This window comes from Balaenoptera physalus (genome assembly GCF_965194825.1).
Source record: "Balaenoptera physalus genome assembly, contig: SUPER_7_unloc_5, whole genome shotgun sequence".
Classification (NCBI taxonomy): domain Eukaryota; kingdom Metazoa; phylum Chordata; class Mammalia; order Artiodactyla; family Balaenopteridae; genus Balaenoptera; species Balaenoptera physalus.
Genome location: NW_028126530.1, coordinates 203041 through 219114, shown reverse-complemented (window position 1 = coordinate 219114; position 16074 = coordinate 203041). Strand labels below are relative to the sequence as shown.

The window sequence follows — 16074 nt, the reverse complement described above, 5'->3', positions numbered from 1 at the left end:
CCAATCTTCTGGAATTTTCTGAATGGCTAATAATGCCCCAGTAATGTCTCAACAGCTTTGTACTTGCAGTGCACACACTCACAACGGGTGCTTCTTTGCTCTTCCTTTTGCCAAGGACCCTTCGGGCACTTTGCTGAAGCCTGACTCCTTCTCACAGCAATGCTTGTAAATGCATAAAATGTATACATAGGGTTACAAAGTAAATAGTTATATTGAAATGCTGATATCAATGTACTAGAAATTGTAACATAGTGTCTTCTTAGTTATTAGCACATTCAAAAACAAGATCTAGTGGTGACTTTAATAAATACTGTTATTTTGAAGTAAAGGGGACCATAAACAATATTTCTAGATGTCTGTGACAACGATTGCTATTAAAATATCTGTAACTTATGTTGGTAACATATGCACGGGCACTGGTGAATATAGTCTGGTTTGTCTACATTTGTGACTGAAGAATATGCTAAATTTTAGCTAGAGGTTAGTGAAAATAAAGATGTAATTTTTTTCTATTCATCTCAACAGACCCCCTATATCATATTTGTACCACATGTTAAGAACCCCTGAGCTGTGTGGTTCACTGCTTCAAGTTCTGTGAAAAACCCTCTTGAGCTTTGATTGAACTTCTAATGAATCTTTAGATCAAGCTAGGGAAAACCAGTACCTTAAAAGTAGTCTTCCTATTTGCAATCATTGTAGTCTGAATTTATGTAGTTTTTCTTTAATGTCTTTCAATACAATTTTTATAATAATCTCCATAAATGTCCTGCAAATTCTGTAAGATTCATTCTTAGCTACTTTATATGTTTTGTTAGTATTTGCTATTCTATTTAATTTCTAACTATGGATAAGTTTAGAAATACTATCAGCTTTTGTATAATGAATTGTTAAGCTAGCCAATGACTTTCAGAATTTCTACCTCCATAATCGTATCATCTGGAAACGATAATGGTTGCTCTTTTTTATCCAATTTTGTGCGTTTAATTTTTAAATTTTCTCTTACGTACTGATAGGACTTTCAGTGCAATTTTCAATAGAAACAGTGGTGTCTGTGAAAGTGTTCTTTCTGATTTTCAAGGAAATACTTTTAATATTTTCCCATTTAGGAGGGACGTGCTGGAACCAATTTTTAGCAGCTAGCAAGAGCCAATCATTAACTTTTCATGAATTTTGCATGAGAATACAATCATTATTAAAAATTAAATTATATAAACATAATTAATTAAATCATATTAAAACAAAAGTAATACATTCTGAAAACTCACCACTTCCTACTTTATTTTATGTCATCTTGCTGTTATCAGTGCTCTTGAGGTGATTTACATACCTTGTGTCTGCGTGGTGAAAATACTATATAATGATTCTTTTTCCAACTTCCTGGTCAGTGACATCACGTTGATAGCTTTGAATTGGCCATGGTAGGAGTATTTACACCATGGAAAGTGGCAAATGCTGCCAATCAGGGTTTTTAATTTTCCTTAAGAGCCTGTTGTTCAACGTTTACTAACACACCTCTGATCAAGACTGATGTTTGCCACAGGCTCTAGCATTTTCCTAGCCTGTTAAGTAAAAAGAAAGGAAATTAAGGAAGAAGAGAAGGGAGGGTGGCAGGGAAATAGGAAGGAAAGGAAAGTAAAAGGGAAGGAAGAAGAGAGGAAGAGAGGACAGGAAAGCTTTACTCAGTGTATTAACCCGCACGTGGTGTTTCCCCCCAGATAGCTGTGACGCTCCTCTGGCGTCTGCCCTGCCCCGGGCTTCCTTCAGCAGCTCCTCAGAGCGGTCCAGCAGCCACGGCCCTGGCTTCGCAAGCCTTAATCGCAGAGACGGTGAGTCTGCAGCTGTCTTCTTGTCAATCCACGCTGATTCTTTCCCAGAGAGAATTATATTCATTTTTAGTTCATATTCCTTCTTATAGGTCAAAACTTAATTATATTGAGTTTAATGAAACTGAAGAAAGCAGCAGGTTCATCATATCTGCTAGTATTCCTCTGCTAGCTTTCTTCTTGCTTATGATCCATTTTTTGGTTTGTTTTGATATCTTCCTTCCCTGTTGATTGCCAGCAAATGATCATCAATAAGATTTATGAGAAGGGAATTATTGGAGTCTAGATTTTTTCCGGGGTTATCATCCCTTTTTAGTTTTAGGACCGGCGACAGAAGGGTGACTAGTCAAGTGCGCTGGTCATGAATAACTACAACAACACAAGAAGGAGCCAGTGCTGCAGCCACTGGGGAAAACTGAACAGGCCACCGCGTGATGTTTGCGAGATGTGAGGCTGCCAAAGGATGTCATGGGAAAATGACTCCATTCCCAGGACTTGGCCTGGGAGGAGACCAGGTGAAGGCTGCCACTGAAAATAAAGATTCCCTTCCTATTAGTGGGAAGGGAGTTAATGACTTACTTTTTGGAAAGGTCCATTTTTGCTACTTGAATGTTGTCCAGTGAATTACCTCTTCTATTGCACAAATACTAATTCAGTGGATTAAATAAGTGAATACATACACTTCAAATTCAAATGCTTTGCTACTTTTTTTGATTAACTTTTATTGGAGTAGGGTTGCTTGACAATGTTGTGTTAGCCTCCACTGCACAACAAAATGAATCAGCCACACCCGTACAGATCTCCCCTCCCTTTTGGGTCACTTAGGTCACCACAGTGCCTTAGGTAGAGCTCCCTGTGCTATACAGTATGTTCCCATCAGTTGTCTATTTTATACATAGTATCAATAATGTATATATGTCAATCCCAGTCTCCTAATTCCTCCCACCCCACCCCTTTCCCCCTTGGTATCCATACATTTGTTCTCTACGTCTGTGTCTCTATTTCTGCTTTTGTTTTGCTACTGTTTTAAGGGATAGATTTTTTAAATGAAAGATTAATTCAGAAAGTAAAAGTTAAAATTAACTGTGTCCCATGTAAACGCACTGCTGTAAATTCTGGAGATAATACTAAGGAATGGAGTGTTTTCCTCCCTTTCTTTGACATTTCTAAGATCAGAGTTAAAGTCTAGCTTGAGCTTTACTGTGTCCTTAAGGATCAAATTTGGGAACCTAGTAAGTGATCAAATAGATTGGCAGGGAAGAATAAGAACAGAGGTGAAGAAATTCAATGAGCTCAGGATGGGAAGGCATGTCCATTAATTGTCCAGCTTCATGGTCTTTTCCCAGGAAAAAGCATTTTGTGGCCAGATATTTACTCCTCAAAGCATCATTCATAATCATTTTTAGCACCCCAGTAAAAATATATTCTCATTGAAACCAGATTTCAATAAGATCAGTTATCAAATTACCCATTTTCGGTCTGGTGGTTATTCTAATATCAGCTTAACATCTAAACTTTCCAGTGGTTTCCCTAAAATTGTAAAAACTAAGTAAGCCATATTTAATTAGTTTAAAGAGGCCCGAGGGGCTTGTGTGTTGTGTTTCTAATTTGCATGTGTAGAGTCTCTTTATGATTCAGGCCTCCAGTGCTATCAATATGGTGGCACTGGGAAGTTTATAAACATTAGAAGGGAAAATCCTGAAGCTTAAGATGAACTTATTTCCATTATATTTAATTAAAAAAATAATAACTCAGAATATTATAAGCCATCATTATAAAATGGTAAGTACAAAGCTTATCTTTTATATTTAAACTACTCTCTTTGCAAATTTAAATTAATTATTTTAAGAGTGGCAATCAACTGATGAGGGTTTCTTTTTAATGGTTGTTGCTACTCTGATTGCATATAGTGTACATTTCACTAAATATCCCTAGATATTACCACCTGATTTCAGACCCATTTCTAAAGCATGCTTTAGACAGCACAATTTATCAATATTCCTTCTGAAGGATTATCTATATGTGTTTTCTGTTAAAAGCCAGCATCCCAGAGTCTTTATTGACATTTCCTTTGCCTTGGTAAATGCTAGAGAACATATTAGTTCACTTTAGTTTAGATTATTATGATGTAAAATGTGGATAGTATGAAATGTGGATGAATATAATGAGGGCGATGATGCTTCATATATAGTAGTTTTAGCTTTTTGGAATATTTTGTGTATGATCTAGTGAGGAAAATCATGTTAGACTCCCTGATTGTATGGTTAAAATTTCCTTGGTCTGTGTTGTGGTATTTGGAAGTTTTAAAGAAGGTGGTCTGTCTTACACCCCTAGTTTCTTATTTTGCCCATAAGTCATTGCGCTTCTAGAATGTTCATTAAGAATTAGAAATGACTCAAATATCACAGCTTCCACCAAGAACTTTATACATAGCAGCTGATCAATTCATCTACCTGATACATAAAGGTAGTAAGAGAATAGTCTATACATAATTTTTGATTGTATGTGTGTGCATATATATAAATTTGACCCACTGTATAACCCCCCAAAGCCAAATAATTCAAACTTTAAGGCATTTGATGATTTTAAAGTACTTCACTGATTCAACACATAACAAATGTTAATTAATTGACTAGAACTTATTGCACATTTCATGTTTTCTCTTTTACATATTTTTTACTTATGCAGTTTATGTATTTATTTTGTTTTCTATTAATTTATGAAAAGTAGTAAAATATTTCTTAGAAAAGACTTTGCAATAAATAGAAGAAAGAAGTCTACGAAGGATATTAAGAGGAATGAGCAGAGAAGTTAGGAGGGATCCAGGCGTTTCTAGGGACAGGTGGGCCAAAGCAGAGAGATGCAGACCTTGCATCTTTGAAAACCATGATTCCTGAGCATGTTACCACCTGTTTGCCAGTGTTTTCTGTGAGCTCCCTAATGGAATTGTTGGTTATTGTAGAGATAGTAATGGGCTAGTATCATCACTCAACATTGGACTAAGTGCTCCTGGAGTTTACTTTTGAAATTTCTAGTCTGGTTCCTCTAGCATTCCCATTTTGAAGTCTGGGATTGGGTTCCAGATAATACATTTAACAAAGTATCCCCTCTGAGGTCATACACCTTACCTTTTTATACAGAGAAACACAAATTACTGGAAATGCCTGAATGTATAATTTTTCAGAACTGATGGATTTTTTTTAAGGGGTAAAACACAGACACGTACATGTATTCATATACCTATTCAAGAAAATTAATGCCATTAGATAAAAATGTAAAGTTCTTGAAGCTTTACATCTTTACAGTCAAATTGGGTTTGACTATTCCTATTAGCTGAATTTCTTTCCATCAATATTAAATTGATATTTCCTAGAATTACAAGTGACCTAATATTTCTCATATAAAATCAAGGTTGCTGAAATCTGTGTATTCTAAATAAGAACATGCTATAATATTGACTTCAGTTTTTTCTTCTCAAAAATCTCCTAAAGGAACTTTATGCAGTTTATCCAAGTTTATTCAAAACAAAAGTTAAAAAACCAAAACCAAAAGTAAAAAAACTACCTTAGAGTAAACCATGCTGGACTTTCATTCTAGATCTTGCATGTGGAAATAACCTTTTGTTTTTACAATTATTGTTACTGTAGGTGACCCTTCATGAAACTGGCTTTAGCATTTCAGATGCTGCTTTCCAACTCCGGATAACATGTTCTTTTTAGCCACGTGACGTGTCCTCTTTAGTCACCGCAGGCATGGTGGTGAGATGAGTGGTCTGGCCAGAGCTGATTGAGATTGATTAGGAGGAAGTGTACACACATTTTGTTCTCCTTTTTTGTTCCCCCAAAGTGCTTGCATAAACAATCATCCCCAGAAAGAGGGACAACTCCATCCATGGCCCAGATGCTGAAAATCACGCCCACTAATGCGGCAAGCCACTCATCACTGACAGCAGAAATGAGACTGCTTTAAATTCAACTTGATCAAAAATGGCATATCAGATTACCATATTGTGTATTGCAAACAGAAAGTAGATGGAGACAAGCTGAACTGACTGGATGTTTTCTTTTCTCTTTGTAATTCTTCACCTTTCCCGTACCGAGACATTGATCATATTTCCTCACAACAGACTTATGTGTTGGTGGAGCCAGGAAAGATTTTGTCTAATGCTCCCAATACAATTAATGGCTGAGCATATTAGCAACAATTCTCAGCGTTAAGATATTTATTTCTCACTTTAGGAAGTACATTTACTAGTACAAGTTAATACTCCAGGTTTTAGCAGGAAATAAATACACATGATTCGATTAGGAGAAAATGCTTAGGCCTGGGCATCAGACACTAAATATTTTCTTATAACCTGGAACGTCTGATTATTTGGACTCTGCAATATCCCAAATAAGCTATGATGTAAAATTCACTGTTTTTTAACAAAGAAATGTTAGAAAATGGAAAGAGTGAATAATAATTTAAAATATCTAGACGTATATCAACTCCTGATATAAATCAGAATATTACTGAATACATCAAAAATGTTTGATGCAAATCTTATAATAATAAACTTGTCCCTCATATTTTTTCATAAAATCGTAGTTCTCCAGTATTTCTATCTTTTATTCACAGGCTAGGTGCCTGGTAGAACTGGTCAGTATTCCCAAATACTAGTCTGAGCAATTCAGATGGCAATAAAAGGGCTTGCAAACCAGATTTTTATAAAGGCATATGAATGTACTGGGGAATTTTTGCCTCTGGATGTCAGATTTTTCATTCTGTTTATCTGTGCTTCCTAAAAGTTTTTAGACCTATTAGGGCCAAGACACATTCTTTTTCCGATTTTTCTTAACAAATGATCCTGCAGATGCAACTGTGGGTATTGAGTGCAGTGGACAGGCCAAATGTAATAGCATCCATGTAAAATACACCCATGTACTAAAGCACAGAGCACTGTCTTGGTGACCATGCAACTTTATTAAATCACGGCCTGATGGTAGCATGTGAGAGGAGAAGCCCCCAAATCCCAGGGTTCGTGCAGACCCTGCTGTACAGTTGTCACACAGAACTCATCTGCTCAGGTTTTCCCATGGTCCTTTTCAAGGTCTGGAGTCTCCAGGTTACCTCCATAGAACCTAAGATGCTAGATGAGACAAACCAGAACAAACCAAACGTGTTTTTCAGCGTTGTCAACAACCTTCAGGGAGGCAATGTTGTCATTTCTCTCTACCAAGTAGCCCAAATTATAGCACTACCCCCAGAATAAGGCAATCCTCAGTCTCTTTTGAATTCAGTGGACTCTTTGGAATGGGTGAGCATCTTCCAGGGATGCTCAGATTTCTTTGTTCCTCCTTCTTTCCAAGACAGTGTTTGGGTTTACAGAAGGGCTGGTGCCCTCATGCAGCTGGATGGTGGGGCTTCTCACGTTGGGGCTCAGCTCCTTGCTATCTGCTGAAGGGAGTTTGTCTGCTTTTAACGCTGAGGGTTACTTGGCACCTGCTCCTGAAGCCTGTGGCGGATTTACCTCTTGGTAAGACCGTGTTCCCAGGGAACAGGTCATTGTCCCTTCCGGGATCTTTGCGATGTCACTTCTTGCCTCCCTGAAGCCTGACCATGAGTCTCATTTGGTTTCCAGCCTGAGCAGCCTTGGTTACAGGTTTAATTTGCCTTTGCCAAGTTGACCTTCTGTTCAGATCCAGTCAGACTCTCATCTCACTTCTGTGCCCCCTTTTGATGGCCTGTGGGCAGTCTGGTTCACCATATCAAGGGGAAAAAGATCGTCAAATGGTTTTGTCCTGGCAGTTTAGTCCAGAAGTAACCTATCACTTCCACTCAGAGCTTGTTGGCCAGAACTGGTCACATAGCCCCACCCAACCACCAGGGGGCGTGGAAATCGCAATCCTCCAAGTGCCTGGAAGGTAGAAGAAGGGAAATAGTTGGCAACCATTAGTAATGACTACACAGCCCCCTACAAGGTGATCTCCCAAAATTCCAAATGGAAGCCAAGACAAAGCCTTTCCACAGCTTGCTTATTCCTCTCACTTTTCTGATCCCCCTGGGACTTCGCTCCTGAGCAAGGTGTCTGAATCACCCTCCCACCACCTTTTGCCCTTCCTCCATTTCCTCTCTTTCCCACGATCGTCTGGGTTCCCATCTCTTCTTCCTGCCAAAGAGGGAGACAGCACACGTCCTGTTTCCTATTTTCTTAGTTGGTCTTTGCCCTCCCTGGCTTCGCTAGGGCTTCATGGGATAATGATCACCGGCTAACAGGATTTACCGGAGAGGAATGAAAAACACAACAGTTTATCCTTGCAAAATTATGTCTGTGTTTATTATCTGCCCAGTAAGTATCTTATGGTGGCCACAATTTTGCCATAGTATTTTTCCAAAAGTAAGTACTGCCTATGACGTACTTGGCAACTTCCCAAAAGATATGTGGAAGCCCTTCTAAGCACTATCCAAATTCAAAAATAGTTGTCTAGCAAATTCTACTCTGTTCTTTTCCAAAGTAATCACTTTTATATCATGTATAATATACAAAAATGTTCATGAAAATTATTTATTTAACAGTATGTATCCTTGACATACACCATGATGTCTTTGTTTCCTCCACTTTTAATAAATATTATTGGCATCCCTATGGAGATATATTTTATCCCATTACATACTGCTTTACTCATCCAATGCAATTACATTGCCTCTTGTAGGGATATTCCCTTTTTCTTGTTTGGAGTCACTGATGAAAGACGTACCAAGTGAGGTGACCTTCAATCCTGCCAAAGGGGTGAGGTTCAATTAGCAACCTTTCATGAGGCATCTGGGATCACTAATGACCAAAGCACACAGGAGTCTTGAACTTCTGGTTTAACTTGTGGCACAGAGACTGGTCCAGGAAGGCCACAGCCAGTGGCAAAGGCTAATGGAATATCTCAGTGGACCCTGTGGTCAGCTACTCCCACCTTTGCTCTGAACATTAATGAGGAGCTTCTGGACTAGGGGCTGACTGGAAGATGGTATTTCAGGGGTTCCCTGTTCTCTCTGTCCTGTGATCCTTGCAGTAGACTCTTCCTTGTTGCCGTGTTTCCTCCAAGGAAATCCAGTGGAGCAGGCTTTTCTCCGACACAAAATAATGCCATACTTTGCTGGGGATGAATGCCTACCCCCCAAAAAATGCACCTTTGTCAGTAGTATTTACATTTTGTGATGCTCAGACCTTATCCTTTTTGCATTCTCATTTTACCACTCTATTTTGTATAGCAGCTCGTCTGTACATATCTCTTTTTATCCAAGGCTTTCACAGTGTGCTTACAAATTGTAATGAATTCAGCTCCATAACATCACTAAAGAAAATGTAAGTTTTACCATCAATGGACTTTTTTTCCAAAGGCTTCTGGTTAACTGAGCAGTCAAGTATGGATGGATAATTTAGTACTCATGGTTTTATTTCTAAGCATCTCACCCTTGCATTTCCTGACATGATCCTACACTGAATTTAATTAAAAAGAAAAAGGAGCTCTTGCCTTAAGAAGAGTAACGGTGTGTCCCTGGGAAGTGGTGGGGGCCTTGGAGCAGAACGCCTGGCCTCCTGCCTTTCTGGGCATCCTGGATTCCCCACTGTTCTCTACATATCAGAGGGAGATGCAGCTATTCTGAGTGGCCTCAAGAATGATCTGGAATCATATCTGTTCTGAATAACTCAGGGGGCCTCTGAAAGATGCACAATGATGCTTTTATAGAATTAGACCAGATCTCAGAGCTGCATCTCTCCTAAACATGAAGATTTCCCGGGAGATGCACAAATAAACTTGGTCATACATTTTATTCAGTCATGAATGAGGTATTTAGTACATGTTCGGATGGTTTATAGGCTTGCTGGGCAATTCGTATTTTATTTCTAAGGTGAGAAATTAGCAAAATCATCTTATAGTCTTGTCAATACAGAACTTCAAACACATAAGAACTGCAAAGCCTGAGATCAACTCAGATCTGAATGCCTCGCTACTGTGTGTTTCTTTAAAACTTGGTCAGGAGTGTCTATGAGAGAAGCAAAACAAAACACACAGTAGCAGTGGATTTTTGTTTATTTTATGCAGAAAGAGCTGCAGCGATGAATGTTAATTGCCAAGGGCATTGAAAGTTGTCCCTCGGGACACTGCACACAGAACTTAAGGGAGTCACGTGTGAACAGTCACACTGTACTTTTTTTCTTTAATATCACTGGCATTTAATTTGAATCACAAATTAACAAGTATACACTTATTTTTTATTTAATTTTAAATTGTCTGTTTACAAAACCATTACTGGGTATGTCTGCATTTAGTAGAGGAATCTGTTTTACAATTAGGCAGCTCTGTGTGATTTTTTCATTATGGATGCACTTTTTGGAAAACTACCTGTTGTCTCCTGCTCAGGCTGCTAGCAGACTGCAGGAAGCACAGCAGAAAGGGAATCAGAGGTTACCTAGACAGGTCCAGAGGGAGGATTTCTGCATTTTTTACATCCTGATAGCCAGAAATGGTATATGTAGAGAGTTGGAATTGCTCCTTAAGAAATCAGAGCTGGAGCAAATGCTTAAATTTCCCTCAGCAATGTAGGCAGGGTTGTGACAAAAACACCAATATATAAATCCCAGAGATCTCTGAGTGGGATGGTCAGGGAGCATCCCCAGGGCCTGCTGCCCTATGGCCCCTTTTTCCTGGGAACATCTGTTACTCCTGCTTATCTCACCCTCTCCCCACTCACCCAGCACCGCCTGGAATCTGGAATGAGTTTTCTGTGAATTAAGATGCATTGAAGTGAGGAAAGAAATACACAGAGCTTGATGAGCTCCCATTTGAGACAATGTAATGAAGATCTTGGAGGGAAACTTCCCTTGGTTACAGTTTCAATGTAGCCATTTACTTGCTTGACATTTAGATGCCCTGGAGATAGGTTAGTCTGTTCACTTCAGATTATCCCACTTGACTTTGCTCCCTTTGGTATCTTTCTGCTCTGGACCTTGTTCCAACTTGAAGAAGGCATGAGCTATTCTCCTTTTCACCTCTGGGTAATTTCCCCCTCTGCACAAAGCTGACACTCATTATGACAGTGCATGCCCCGTGGCCACCAGGGGCAGGGGTCATTTTCATCTTGATCAGTGACCAGAATAATTAAGGCCCTCGCTGAGAGTTTCCTGTTCAGCCTTTCCTCTCCCCAAAGACACAAGTCACTGCCTGTGTCTGAGCCAGCGAAAGGTGGGGGAAACAATCACGCAGGCATAACTAGAGACAGAAACCTTCCAATATATCTGCCAGTGTATCACTATAAAAGACAGTCTGCTATTGATGAGCAAACAATACTGAATAACTGACACATCACAGGGATATGTTCTTAGAAGGGGTAGAGAATGAAAAGGGAGCTAAGCTTTAACAAAATACCCTCACCCCAACCTAAAATGATTGTTTTTTGCTTGTCTGCAAAGCAGAGACTGTAACACCCGTCCCACTTGCCGGGTGCATGGAGGAGTTGTGAGGTAGCACTTAGAGCATCTGGCAGGGTCCTGAACACATCACATGCTTGTGACAAGTTTTGGCTTTCCTCATTTTCTCTCCTTTATCTAGTATAAAGTGGCAGGTAACGGGCCATTCAGTAATGAAAAGACTGCAATGCCCCACACTCTGGATGTCACCCCTCTTTCACCATGACTGTCTCCCGTCTTGTGATCGTGTATGGGAGAGAAAGTATTGTGCTAGATGCTCTAACACAGTTTCTTGTTGAATTCTCATTGCAGCCCTAAAGCATACCTATCACACTTTGCTGGGAGGGATGTTTTGTGTTCAGTGTCCTAAGCTGTGGAACCTTGTTCTGTGCAAGTCAGATCCTCTGGACATGTTTTCCTTTGTATGAATTGTGACACTTCATTCAACTAAGGGGCTGAGGCAGGAGACAGGACGGTGACAATGGAAAAAGACAGTCTGTGGTGTGGTCAGGGGAAGAGCTGGGTGGGAGGGCAAGTGCCTTTCTTGTGGGTTCAGCACTGGTGACTCCAAAACAGTAATTGCAAATCCCTGGGCTCTGTTTCAGGGGGTGTTGGTTCCCAGGGGGAATTTACTGAAGATTTGCAACATTGAATAATGCAGGCTGATCAGTTTCAGAACCACTGCTCTGCAGCTAAGAGCTGGTGGGGCGGCTGTGCTCAGGCGTACCCACTTTAATGTTGTTTCAGTGTATTTTGTTTTGTTTTCCATTACAGAACAGTGATCTCCCTTACCCGTCAGTAAAACTGTTCGGGGCTCCCTAACAGTCCTCAGGTTATGTTTGTGCATTTCCCACTTTTTCCAGTCATTAGAAAAATGGGCATCTACCCCAGTGGACTGCGTGCATGGGCAAATGCACAGTAATTCAACATCATCACCCTACAGGGGTCTGGGGATTACGCCGTGGCTGTGTTACCCAGCTGAAATGAATTGCTTTGCAGCACAGGGAATTCTGCAGTTTCATTACTTTATCAGAGTACCTACTTAATCAGATAGCTTAATTTGCATACCAGTAGCACCTTCTCACCACAGGTAAGGAATATGAAATGTTCAAGGTTGATTACCTGCAGATGGTGAAGAGTGGCTGACAGAGACGTGGCTGCATCTGTGGGAGAGGCTGGTCCCAGGGCAGATGCTGGAAGCATGCTGACGCTTTTTACTCTGTTGCGTTTCTGTACATGTGGTGCCCGTGTTGATGATACTTCCCGCTTCAAGAGAGATGAAAGATGACAGAGAAAGATTGTGAAATGCAAAAAGAAGAAGTATCTTCAGTACATTCTTTACAACCTTGATACTAAGAATACAGGACATTTAGCAGTTTCTCAGAGATTGAAACTGATTCATATAAAACTTCAAATGTAGAACCTTTAAGTTAAAATGATCAGCTAAAAGCCAACACCTAATTTCTGACTTCTTTTGGCAATTATTATAAAATTACAGGCAGTTGCAGAGTAATGTTACTTGGGACTGTTAGTTAACCCTCAGCTAGAACCCAGAAGGACTTATCATTCATCAAACATTAGATGGGACCTTTGCACAAATCAGTAGAAGTAGCAGGGAGGTGTTGGGTGGTGATCAATCTTGTTATTAAAGACAAAGAAAGACTGAAAACTATCACAGGTTGGAAGACACTAAGGAGACAAGGTGACTAAATGCAATGTGGGGTTCTGGAACAGAAAAAGGGAGTTAGTTAGTGGAAAAACTGGAGACATCAAAATAAAGTTTGTCGTTTTGTTACCATTGTACCAGTGTTAATAGCTTAGTTTTGATCAAAATACCATGGTGATGTCAGATATTAACATTAGGACACACTGAGTAAAAAGTAGACAGGAACTCCCTATCCCATCTTTGCAACTCGTTTGTAAATCTGAAATTATTTCAAAATAAAAAGTTTAATAATGCATTACAGAACAGCCAGAGTTGTGGCATGTTTAAGATGTGGATCAAAGGAAAAGACATTGTGCTTGTGGTTGAGAGGAAATTTTGGAATTTTGGAATAAAGATTGCAGGAAATGAGGAAATCTTAGAAAGAATTTGAGTTTTAAAGAATTTGTAAGCTTTAAATTTTGCTAAGGGTTATACACGTAGTGCCATTAGCGGAGGACATAGTGAAGCAACAGATGTGCCCACTTGGTAGTTTCACCTCCACACCCTGATGTAAGCGCTCCACTTCCATTTTCCTTTGAGCTGTCTTGTAACCATGTCACACACCTCCTGACATGTACTTGGTCGTAACAGCTTTTGTAAACAGGACATGGATGTTAATAATAGCCCCTAATAAAAAAGATAATAAATGTTGTCTAAAGTGTCAGACCTTATTATGAGAGCCTCAAATGAGATGTCAGGACAATGGGGAAAATTTTTTTTAAAGCTAGTTTTTTTGTGTTAGGGACTGTTTACATGACACTGTGTTTTCTAGACATGGATAATTAGCAAAATATCAGTTCCAGAATGCATTTCAAACCTGTTTCCCAATTTTTATATTGCATAATAATTTAAATTCAGAAAATTTAATATGACATCTAAATCCAAATTCAAAACTCATGTTTCTGTTAAACTAGAAGAACAAGATATATCAATCATACATTCACAGGTATCCCTAATTCTTCGGTGTCTCACAGGCACTGGAGAAGACAAAGCACAGTAATTTCCACTCTGCACCTATTGTCTTGAATACCTGAGAAACTCCTCCTCATTCACTTCCTCTGGGTTCTCTCTCACCCTCCTTGCTACCTTTTTAGAACTCTCCCTCCCTGCACAGAAATCACTTTCACCTCCACCCCTCCCATATTGCATTTCAAATTGTTCTTTGAAATGTCTGCTTCTCCTATGAGTCTGTAAGCACCTTGAGTGTAGGGCTATGCCATAGCCATCTTTGTTATCCCAACATTCAACATGGTACTTCCTCATGCTGGGAATCCAGAATTAAGGTTTTCTAGCTTTATTTTCCAACAAAGGAAAGTTTGTTATTTTCCACCAAAGGAAGGTTTGCCCTTTGTTTATGTCCAACAAATGGCAAGTCATGCATTGAAGCCAATAAAGACACTAGTTCCAAGCACTGATGTAATGGCATGGTGTTTAGTTGTCCACCTATTACATTAAGCAATTTCACTTAGCGGGACACCCCAATACCAGAGAGTCAGGGGTTATGAACTAAGAAACAAAACAATTAATATAGGCTTCATCCATTTACATTTAACCTGTGTTTTTATTTTGTGTTTGTGTGTGTGTATGTGAGTGTGTTTATATAATTATGAGGCACATTATATAATGCAGAATTTGAAACTATGATTTTCATAAATCTTATTTATGACCCCATTCTTACAGGTTAATATAGATTTCAAAGATTTCTCTGTCTTTACCGGTTTTCTTATTTTTATTCCCACAAAAAGGAGCTGGTGGCTGGTCTCCCCTTGTGTCAAATAAATACCAGTGGCTGCAGATTGACTTTGGAGAAAGAATGGAGGTCACAGCTGTAGCCACCCAGGGAGGATACGGGAGCTCCGACTGGGTGACCAGCTACCTCCTGATGTTCGGCGATGGCGGGAGGAACTGGAAGCAATATCGACGAGAGGAAAGCATCTGGGTATGTGCTTTATTGAAAAGCAGTCTGTCGGAGTATGAATTATGCCAGTTACTGCCTGTTGCTGCCCATCTGTCAGATCAAGTATAGAACCAGAGCCTCCTAAGTTACTTGAAAATGTTTCCACTGAATGTAAGCCACATGTGACGTTCCAGAATACACCGTCCATGGCTAATTTATGAAATAAGTAAAACAATTTTATAATGTAGCGAAATATTGAAAATGTCTTCCCATTATTCCTTTAAATAGTGTGAAGTCTAAGGAATAAATAAGTCACATACAACTGATTTTATTTTTGTTTTATAACAAACACAATAGTTTATATTGCCTCAGCATTTTTAAATAAAGCAAATTCATTTTCTCTGTGCCCTCCGATAAACTGAAATTTCTGAAAGACCCTGAACATGTAAAAATAGATGTAATGGAGAGTCTCTCTGTGGAGGACTTGTTGAGGGATATGTTGAGTTCCTGCTCCACCAGGACCTTGGGCACCATGTGGCCCCTTGTAATTTATGGACAATAGATCCCTAGGATTCTTTGGAATCATAACTGTTTTACATCAGTGACATAGTTTCTACTTCTGATTACATATCCATGCTTCTTTTAGAAGAATTAAATTTTGTTTGCTTAACTTTTTGAATATTAAAATTTATGTAATTTATTCTATATTTAGCATTTCATATCTTTAAATCACAGTCTGCTCTGAATGAGAAGCTCTAAGAGTAGAGTGTTGTAAAGGTCTGCAGCAGGTTTGCAATTGGCTGATGGGGTGTGGCCTGAAGAAGATTCATCAGGTGGAGAAGAAATTACTTTTTTCTTCTTATGAAAAATATAATTTAGATGGTTGCCAAGAGCCAGGGGAAGGGAGTAATGGACTGTAAGTGTTTTAATGGAGACAAAGTTTCAGTTTGAGAAGATGAAAAAGTTCTTGAGATGGAAGGTGGTGATGTTTGCACAACAATGTGAATGTTAATGTCCAGAACTGTACACTTAAAAGTGGCTAAAATGCTAAACTTTTTGTTATGTATATCTTACCACAATAAAAAATACACAGTGTATCTTCCATTTAATTTAGGCTAAGAATGTTGTATCACTTAAGAAATTTTTTTTCTTAATTGTCAGAGTAAGAAGAAAATTGTCAGCTAAAAAGCCGTTATGTCTTAGC

General features: G+C 39.1%; 1 long non-coding RNA gene across 1 annotated transcript in view; it reads left to right on the top strand.

Moving 5' to 3' along the window:
- The first annotated feature begins 14812 nt into the window (after nucleotides 1–14812).
- The window catches only part of LOC309665300, a 42044-nt gene continuing 40782 nt past the window's right edge, over nucleotides 14813–16074 (top strand). Inside the window, exon 1 of the long non-coding RNA XR_014266335.1 lies at nucleotides 14813–14912. This is a non-coding gene — a long non-coding RNA (uncharacterized lncRNA). The remainder of the gene's footprint in view (nucleotides 14913–16074) is intronic.